The following is an 8,921-nucleotide window of genomic DNA, read 5'->3' as shown; positions in this document are numbered from 1 at the left end:
CCCACAGGGAGGGAGGGGCCGGAGGGTGCAGCCCTACCGTCAGCCTGGGCGTCCCTCCTTCAGGCCCCGGGGAGCTGCCCCACACCCCGCTCTGGCCACCTTGTTTGGGCTGGGGGCACATCCCAAGTCAAGATGGATGAGCATGTCTTTGCTTGTCATGCAGCCGGCCGTGCGTGTCAGAGCCCGCTCTCCCACACATGGTCCACGTTAGCTGCCTCCCCTGACTTGTGTCCATCGAGCGCCTGGCCCTGGTGGTCAGTCCCCGCCCCCACCCCCACCAGCCTACCTCCACTTCTAATTGGGCCGCAAAGCCGTTTAATGGTGTCTGCGAGGCTGCAGGGCTGCTCCGGGCAGAACAATGCGCTATTCATGTCCAAACAGAACACTAGTGATCGGGCTAATATCTTTAAGCTAAAAAGCAAGGCTTAATTGCAACAGATGCTGCAAATTCCAGTGCAAAAGGCCAGCTCCTATGTGATCTAAACCAGGTATGTGCCAGGGGTTCATTTTAATAGTGGCTTTTATTTTTTTTATTGGCATATGCAAAAGTCGCTCACGTTCTGCACAACAGGCCAGCAACAGTCTCAGAAAACCTCCCCAGGTAAGAGCCCCGCAGACCTTGGCTGCTATTGTGTGGCTTACGGGAGACCGCCTACCGTTTGGCCAGCTGTGTCCTGGTGGACCCTGGCCTCTCCTCTTCCCTGGGCCAAGATTTTGGGTCTTTCTAGACCACTGTAGCCACTGGGGGTTAGTCTTCAGTCTTGGTGCCTCTGTCAAACTTGCTTAGAGGCTGCGGGTCCTCGCAGATATGGTCCCCTTTGCTAGGCAGCCTCCTCCGCTCCCAGCATCCACTGGGCTCCTTCCCGCCCATGAGCTCCTGACCTGCAAACACCTGGCTTCACTCTAAAGCTGTCGCTGTTGGACAGGGTGCTCCTGTTTTTAATATCTTAGCTGAATCTTCCAACCTAGAAGGAGAGTTCTGGAAGCCAGGGGCTGCTTGTGGTTTATACACAGCTTCTAGGACCTTGCTGAGTAGAATGGGCTTCAGTTTTCATGACTTCCACTTTTTTCAGAGAAAGATGCAAATCCCACAGCTCCCAGCTCTCCCTGGGACTTGGGAAACCCTGTGTCCTTGCTGTTCTGAAAGGGCCCTTGCCCCGCGTGCCCCCTCCTGTCCAGGGTGGACTCAGATATTCCTAACAGTGAGCCCGAGACGGAGGCCCTGGAGGCTTGATCGCTTCTGCTCAGACAACTGAAGCTGCCGCCTCCTGACCCACTTAGCGAGGTCTGGAAACTGCCTTCGGTTCCTGAGAATGTGCTTTCTGTTGTAAAAGCTAAAACAAGTGTGGCTTCCTGGCCAGCGAGGACCTGCTAGTGCATTCACGGTGCCCCTGAGATCCTCAAAGGAGCTCTTGGTGGGATTTTTCTGAACAAATACACCAGGAGGAAACCTTGGCTTTAGGTATAGTTGAAAGTGGCAGAGACTGTAATCAATTTCTTCCAATTTACTCATCTATTTACCATTTACTTACCCATTCATCCATCTGCCCTTCTATCCAGCCATCCATCCATTCACCCAATCATTCATCTCTTCACCTGCCCACCCATCCACTTATCCATCCACCCATCTATCTATCCATCTATCCATCCATCCACTTATCTACCCATCCACTCATCTATCGATTCATCCACTCATCTGTCCATCCATCCATCCATCCATGCATCCATCCACTTATCCATCTATATGTCCCCCGCCCACCAATCCATCTGTCCTCCACCCACCAATCCAACAAGTACTTGGCCCCTACCATCCATCTATCCATCCAAGAANACTTATCCATCCACCCATCTATCTATCCATCTATCCATCTATCCATCCATCCACTTATCTACCCATCCACTCATCTATCTATCGATTCATCCACTCATCTGTCCATCCATGCATCCATCCATGCATCCATCCACTTATCCATCTATATGTCCCCCACCCACCAATCCATCTGTCCCCCACCCACCAATCCAACAAGTACTTGGCCCCTACTAAGTGTTCAGCTGATGCATGAATTCCCTCCTGGTGTGTATGGGATACACCAGTCTCTCCTGGGCTCCGGGTTAGGCCATGGGCTTGCACCAGTGGCTGGTGGTTCAGTGAAAGCCAGAAGAACCAGGAAGTCAGTGAATAAACTGCATGCGCGCAGAGGCCAGATGAACAAGCCCTCTTTCTGGGACTGGGGCCGGGCACCTGGAGGCCCTTCCTGTGGGAAAGGCTCTCCTGTACAACCCAAATCCCCTAAGAAATCCCTTTTCAGGCCCAGAATCTGGAAAACCTCCAGATAATTAGTGGGCAGGGAGGAGGGGGGCTTAACACTGAGGAAGTGAGAGTCAGGGGCCATTAACTCGGGTGGCCCAGGCTCCACGGCCTTCCTCTCCCTCCCTCTGTGGGGCCTCAGGCCGCAGAAACACAGGCCAAGCGGGGCGGTGGCCTGCTGGTGACCCCGCCGGAGGCCCTGCTGTGGGAACCTGGGCCCAGCGTCCCATGAGCTTCGGACTCTCTTTTGAATGGTAGCAGAGCACCTGACCATGGTCACAACAGGGATGGTCGGTGGCAGCCACCACCGTGGCCCGGTGGCCCGACCCTCGGTCTGATTGAGATCTCAGCCCTTCAGGCCGTCGCCTCTGTGGCAGGGTGGGGGCCGTAGGAGTCGGCGGCCTGGGGACAGCCTCCCGGTGCGGGCACACGTTCCTGTGCTTCCTGTGCGGCGTCCTCCAGTGGGGACGGTGAGGGACTGGCGACGTCACAGGGACCAGGTTGCTGGGACCACAGCCCAGGCCTGTCCCCTCGGGACCCTTAGGAAGACACACCACGCCGCACGCCCACGGCCGAGATGCGGGCGGATGGCGCGGGGCCTCTCTCGGGAGAAGGGAGTCGGGCTTCGTTCCCGCTTCTGTTGGCTTCTTCACAGGGCTTTTCGGTCTGGAATCTTTGAGCGTAGAGGAAAGTACAGAGAACAAGAGGCAAGCACCCTGCTCACACTCACGCCCACCTCTGTCAGCCTGATCTCCTCGGACAGCCCTGGATTCTGTCTGTTCCCACCTGGAAGCTCTCAGATTGGTATTTATCATTGCCAGGCCTGGCTTGTACTCGTTCGCTGGGCGTTACACGTTCAGTCCCGCTTTGCACGTGGGCTGAACGGGCTGTAAAGGGTTTCTGTGTGATGTGCTGTCGCATGGAGCCGCTGTGGGGAGGCGTGAGGCTGCACCCCACGGTGCTCACGCGCTCTCCTGGTGATGACATTCGGGACCATTCCCACACGCGGTTCCTGCGTGCACACCAGGGAGCTCTTCTAGGGAAGGCGCCTCCTTGTGGGGCTGCTGGCAGAGGATGTGTCTTTACCGACCAAACTCGCCAAATGTCATGGGGGGGGTGTCGCCCCAACTCGGGGGCCTCTGGCCCCAGCGCTGTGAGAGAGTCACCCACTCGGGCCTCAGACCCTGTGTGGCCGCGCAGCTGGCATCTGTGGGGTGGCCCGTCATTCTTTCCTTAGTTATCATCCCTCCTGCCTGCTGACCCGGGGCCCCGACTTGTCGGGGGCTTTGTGTTTCTGCTTCTATAAGACACGTCTCAGCCTTCACCCATTTTCCTATTGGAATGTCTCATCTTTTCTGTTTATTCTTGATTTTTAATTTTTAAAATAATGTTTATTTTTGAGAGACAGAGATACAGAGTGTGAGCAGGGGAGGGGCAGAGAGAGACGGAGACACAGAATCTGACAGCACAGAGCCCGACGCGGGGGTAGAACCCATGAACGGCGATAATGACCTGAGCCGAAGTAGGACATTTGACCGGCTGAGCCACCAGGTGCCCCATTCTTAATTTTTAAATGAACATTTATTAAAAGACAGTATCATATAGGAAAAATGAGAAATGTGTAAGGGTGTGACTGAATGAATTTTCAACGATTGGACACACCCGTGCACTTGGCACCCAGATTGAGAAACAGGACATTCCAGAACCCCAAAAGACTCCTGGGTCCCGTCATGACCCTACCTTTGCACCGAAGGTAGTGACTGCCCTGACTTGCACTGCTGTGGACGTGTCGCTCTTCCTGAACTCTGCACGAGTAGAGTCACGTGGTGCTGCCGTGCTGTGTGGCCTCGTCTGCACCGTGTTTTGAGTGTGGGGTGCACGGTGTCATTGCCAAGATAACCCCGGTGCCTTTTTGTTAATAATCACTGGTGTCTTCTTGTTCCTTTGCAGCGCCCCCTTGTTTAAATGCCTGATAGATTTGTACATTTTAATGCTGACGGAGTCGAGTTGTTTCAGTTTTATGATATTTTGATTGAAGGTCATATCAACAATGTTGTAAATGCCTTTGACTCCCTTGGGTGCCATTTCTGTTGGGCGTCAGCACCTGGATCTGAGTGATGTTCTGATTGTAGCGGGGCCTCCAAACAGTCCATCACAGAGACTACTGCAGACCCTCTGGCCGCACACAGGAGGGCCTGTCGTTCCCCATTCCTGCCAACGCATGGCTGGCTGAGGTGTGCGGTGGCGTTCACCATGGCCTTGACTTGCATTTTGCTGACGACGAAGAAGGCCAGGAGCTGTTCGTGTTGTCTGGCCCTGTGGTGTCCCTTCTGCATGTGGAGCCTGTTCAAGACTTTTGCCCACCTTCCTGTAGGGTTGCCTGTTGTATGTCTCCTCTGCTTACACCGGTTGTATTGCTGTAGGTGTGCTGTTCCACATGCTGACTTGCTCTTTGCTGTCATAATGGCATTTTGTAATGATTGAAATTCAGTTCTACGTAGTTTGGTTTATTACTCTCTTTCTTACGGTTATACTCTGAGTGCTGCTTAAAAGCCCGGCCTGCCCACAGTTGTGAACATCGGCCATGATACCGTCTGAAAGCTTTAACGTTGTTCCTTTTACATTTACAGCTATGCCCCACCTGGGTATGTTTTTTGCATGGTGTGAGGTAGGGGCCAATTTTCATTTTCTTCCACATGTGACTGTCCAGTTGACTCAGGACAACTGACTAACAACGTCTTCCTCTCCCCACTCCTTTGTGCTGCTACTTTTGTCAGAAGCAGCATATCCATATGATGCATCTGCTTCTAGACTCTTCTGCTCCATGAGTCTGTAAGGATGAGAATGACATTAGAATGGAGCTAGTCAGTTGTAAGCAGAGACAGAAAGTGTATTAGCCTCCTATGCTGCATAACAAATACCGCACATCCGGTGGCTTACATCACCCCCTGTTTTATTATCTCAGAGTTTCTGAGTCAGGAGTCTGGGTACAGCCTGGCTGTTCTCTGCTCAGAAACTCACACGACTTCAGCCAAGATGTCCCCTGGATTGCAGCCCTTCTGTTGGGGTTCTCTTTCGACCTCATGTGGCTGTTGGCAAAAATCAGTATTTTCTTGCTGGCTGGTTTGTTCTCAGCTCCCAGAAGCCACTCTCAAGTCCTCACCATGTGGTCCCCTCCATCCTTACAGCCAGAAGCAAAGACCATCCCTCTCATGCTTCAAATCTCTTCTATCAGAACAAGCCTACTCCCTTTAAGGGACCATCTGATTAGGCGAGGCCCACCAGGGAGCATTTCCCTATCATCTGATTTGACACTTAATCACATCTGCAGACGAAATCCCTGCTCCCACCATTGTGTCATGGGTGTATGTTTTGGGGGTACATGACATGTCTTGTACTGCTCCATAGGGAGGCGCATCCAGACTGGAGGCCAGGAACACATGTTGCTGAGAGAGCCAGACGGAAACTACTTGCTCCCGTAGCAGTAGAATTGCTGGCTGTGTGCTCAGCATGACTCAGCATGACCGCGCGAGGTAGGCCTACAGCCCAGCCTTCCTTGTAGGCAGTCGTGGCCAAGCTATCGATATCCCTGGTGGCAGTGGAGTGACATGTGCAATTTCAGGACGGTCTCAGGATTGTGCGCGTAAGGACGTTCTGCTGCTTTTGTGGCTTCTGCTCTACCCAGACATGTGGCTGTGCACTGAATCCTCTTGGACCAGACAGCTGGGGGCCACACCCTAGAGGCGATGAAGACAAAGTAGGAGGCTGGCTCCTCGGATAATCTCCTGAAAGGGGACTGCGATGCCAGCCAGATGGCCTCTCTCCACATGAGAGAGAATTAAACCTTACCTGTTTAAAACATCATATCCTTGACTTTTGTTTCATCAAATACTTTCATTTTTAATTTTTTTTTTTATTTCTAGGAGAGAGAGAGAGACAGCGTGAGCAGGGGAGGGTCAGAGAGACAGGGAGATACAGACTCTGAAGTAGGCTCCAGGCTCTGAGCTGGCAGTCAGCACAGAGCCCGACGCGGGGCTCGAACCCACGAACCGCGAGATCATGACCTAAGCGAAAGTCGGACGCTTAACCGACTAAGCCACCCAGGCGCCCCTCAAATGTTTTCATTTTTAAAAATGTGTATGATTTATTATTTTTTTGAGAAATAGAGAGGAAACACAAGTGGGGGAGACGCAGAGAGGGAGACACAGAATTCGAGGAAGTTTCTAGGCTCTGAGCTATTATCACAGAGCCCGACATGGAACTTGAACCCATGAACCATGAGATCATGACCTGAGCTGTAGTTGGATATCATCCAACTGAGCCACCCAGGCTCCCCTGTGCTGTCGAAAGCTTTCAAACCTAAGCTCAATTAATACTCATGGCAACTGATTTGAAATGGACTTTCTAATGTTAAACCAGCCTTGCATTCCTCTGATAAATCTACTTTGGTCATAATATTTTGGGGTTTGTTGCTATGCATGTTTCACATTGCTGGATTTAATTTTTAGATTAGTATTTATGATTTTTAAAAATCTATGATCATAAATGAAATTAGCCTTATAATTTCCCCTTTCTTGTGCTGTCCTTTCCCGATCTTGAATATCAAAGTGATTTTAGCTTCACTAAATGATTGAGGAAGGGTGTTTCTTGTTTTTAGTTTCTGAAACAGTTAATTTATAGTTGTGATTTTGTAATGATCAAATATTTTGGAGACTACCCTCTATAATTCGTGGATTCGGATGACATATTTTATGTGTATATTTTGAATTATCTTTAATGGGCAGAGTTTTTTTTCCAGATAGTTACATTTATTTTACTTATTTATTTATTTATTTTGCTTCTTTAAAAAAAAAAAAAACAGATTATGGGCTTCATTTGGATTTCCCCAGCTTTCCTGTTAAGGTACTTATGAGCCAGGATCCAGTCCCAGACTCCCCATCACATTGAAGTGGTGGATTTGAGGGAAGGAACTCTATGTCTCCAGGGCTGTATGTCAAGAAGCCTGGGCCAGTTCTGCACCTTGTAACAGTGACCTTGACCTTCATCTTTGCAGTGAGGTGCTCTTTGTCAGGGTTTCCACTGCAAAATGATGATTTTCCCGTTGTATTTGAAGAAAAATACTTTGAGGCTACGCAAATATTCCACTTCTCCTTAAACTTTTACCCACTAATTTTAACTTCCATGGGTGCATCTTGCCTATAGCAGTTATCGCTACGGTTTTGTAGAGGGGATTTGAAAGTTTTGAGCCAGCCAGACATTTTGCATGTATTAATTGAAATATTGCTGGAAGGAAGAGTTGCCCATTTTCCCACGCTTACTTATTTATTAAAAGATTTTATTTTTTTAAGCAATGTCTACACCCAACTTGGGGCTCAAACCCCCAACCCCGAAATCAAGAGTTGCACGTTCTTCTGACTCAGCCATCCAGGCTCCCCTTCCCACATTTACTTATTTATTCAATCATTTGTTAATGGACTTGTAGATATCTTCCCCTCTGGGTTTTAATCTAATACTATTACTATTTATTTTATTATTCAAATTGTTTCAGCTTCGGCCATCGAGAGCTTTCTGATAGGTTCCTGTGTCCTTGAGATATGCCCTGCTCAAGTTTGTTCTTCTTTTTCCCTCCCAAGATTGTTTAGACTATTCTGGGCCTTTTGCATTTCCATATGACTTTTAGGATCAATTACCAATTTCTGTTGTTTTTTAAAATTTTTATTTAATTTTATATTTTAAAAAGTTTTTAATATATATATATTTACTTTATTTCTGAGAGAGAGAGAGAGAGACAGCATGAGCAGGGGAGGGTCAGAGAGAGAGGGAGATATAGAGTCTGAAACAGGCTCCAGACTCTGAGCTGGCAGTCAGCACAGAGCCTGATGCGGGGCTCGAACCCATGCGCCATGAGATCATGACCTGAGCTGAAGTCGGACACTTAACTGACTGAGCCACCCAGGTGCCCCTGTTGTTTTTTATTAAAGGCAAGTGGGAATCTGATAGGGATTTCATGGAATCTGCAAACCATGCAGTGCCGTGTTCGCAGGATTAAGTCTTCTGATCCATGAAAATGTCTTTGCATTTAGTTATGTCCTTCCTTTCTTTCATTTCATCATGGTGTTTTATAATTCTCAATGTGCAAGTAATAAATATCTTTTGTTGCATTATCTCTTAGGATTTCATTCTTGTTGAAGCCATTACAAATCAAATGGTTTCCTTAATTTCACTTTCATATAGTTCACATAAAGTGTATAGAAATATAATCACTTTTTGTATATTGATCAGTGATCTTGGGTCCTGTAGGGTTTTCATTCTTAGGATTTTCTATATACAAGATGATATTATCTGTGAATAAATGTAATTTTGCTTTTTCTCCAAACCTGGTGCCTTTTATTTCTTTTTCTTGCCCATTTTCTCTGGCTACACCACCCAGTACAAGTGGAATAGAAACGATGAGAGCAAATATCCTTGTCTCGTTCCTGATACTAAAGGGAAAGTTTTCAGTATTTCACCACTAAGTATGACCCCAGCTATGAATTATTCATAGATGTCCCATCAGATTGGGGAAACTCCCTTGTGTTCTTAATACGTTGAGTGTTTTTACTATGAAAAGGTT

The sequence above is a fragment of the Crocuta crocuta genome, unplaced genomic scaffold (assembly GCF_008692635.1).
Source record: "Crocuta crocuta isolate KB4526 unplaced genomic scaffold, BGI_CrCroc_1.0 scaffold13, whole genome shotgun sequence".
Classification (NCBI taxonomy): Eukaryota; Metazoa; Chordata; class Mammalia; order Carnivora; family Hyaenidae; genus Crocuta; species Crocuta crocuta.
The sequence above is the reverse complement of the archived record's forward strand: the minus strand, read 5'-3'. Positions refer to the sequence as shown.